We start from the raw sequence: 1,724 nt of genomic DNA, 5'->3' as shown, positions 1-1,724 counted from the left end.
TATTTTCGTGAACCTAGCCTATGCTCACCTATGAAAATGTTTACGATCGACAACGCTGCTTCAGCTATGCTTGTAATTGTTGCTTTCACGGTATTATCTGAGTCATAAATATTCCAAAAATGATATAATGGAAATGTGGACATCAATTTCAATATCTCAAAATGAATCTAATTTTTCATATGGATAGAATATCCAAACCATTTCTAAATGAAACGCGCCTATTGATAAGTACACAAACCATTTTAGGCTTCATGGACGCATTGATACACTTCGACTTGTTCAAAATGCCCTGTAATTAAGTAAAATCATGTTTTTAAAACAATATCATTAAAAAAAAATCGGACAAAATAGTACAACTAATGCGCATGAAGAAATTCATTACCAATATGGAATATTTTGGCAGCCGTCTTCGATGACATTTCAAACATAATAAAAACTGTCATACTATAAGTACAAAACCACAACATATAAAGATAAACTGACATAACATAACTATGTTTGTACACCATGTTAAGCACTTGGTACATAATGTAATAAGAAACAAACACAATTATAAAGTTTTTGGATTACGAAAGACAGTGCCGGCGTTCCATATGTGTTTCTATCGAAATGTTACTGGCATTGGTTAACTTAATAAATTTTGTTATTAAATGCAAAAAAAAACCCGCTTCGTTGGCCCGTATAATAAATTAAACTATTTTAGTAAATTAAACATAACATTATATTACCACCAACTAAAAACGAAATAAAATAATGCAATAAAATATGTAATTTTGCACAGAGGTTACTTTCTTGTTTTAGAGAAATATAATAATAATTATAATTATATTTCGCGACTGTTTTTTGTTTGAAACGACAGAGACAAGCGGAGAAGGATCAATGCCAAACACTTACCTTGAGTCAACGTTGGAAGACAGCATATACATGCCACAAATATCAAAATATCGTTATAAGCTGAGGTGTGGGTAACTGCCTTAATTGCGTGCGCATGATAAGAATGGGAAATAACTCACTTGATGTTTAAACTGGTGCGAGAGCTCCACCTAAATGCCAGTTCAAATCTCTGTGTTTGTTTTGTTTATTGCAGTTTGAAAGAAAAACATTTACTACATGTATTTGTTAAATGCATTTTCTGGAAGGGACCCCCAGGTGTGTGTTTTTATTAAAATGGAGTAAATAAGCTTATTGTTTACCCCGTTATAGTTCCTGAAAGCAAATGCTTTTAAGACTTTTTTATGCAAATCAATTCAAAAGGACGGCTTAACTGCTCAATTCAATATATTTTTTACAGTAAATAAAACAGTTAAAAGGTGTTAATCCTACAATGGAATCAAATGAAAAATTATTTACATGTACTTAAACTATATTTTGTAGGCATATGATCGTTAATTGCAAAAAGTGAAAAACGAAAAAGCACACTTAAACATCCCTGTTTGACATTTTAACTGAGCAAACAGTAAAATCATTTTTTCTCTTGAATTTTCTCAGAACTTTGTTAGGGCTGGTTCTGTCAAATGACCATGAAGTTTTATCCACACGGGACCCTAAATCCCATAACTTTTTGTGGACGACTAGTTTTCTTTCCCAATCATTGGAACTGCATTTAGAGACAATTCGTACAACCGTACAATCACTGTTATCCAATCGACTTGGCGTAAACAGTTTACATAGACGTAATGAAGTCGATAGGCGATCTGCCGCCTTGCTTGGTGGTTCTTCCAGGC

The sequence above is a fragment of the Mya arenaria genome, chromosome 3 (assembly GCF_026914265.1).
Source record: "Mya arenaria isolate MELC-2E11 chromosome 3, ASM2691426v1".
NCBI lineage: Eukaryota > Metazoa > Mollusca > Bivalvia > Myida > Myidae > Mya > Mya arenaria.
Note: the sequence above shows the minus strand (reverse complement) of the source record.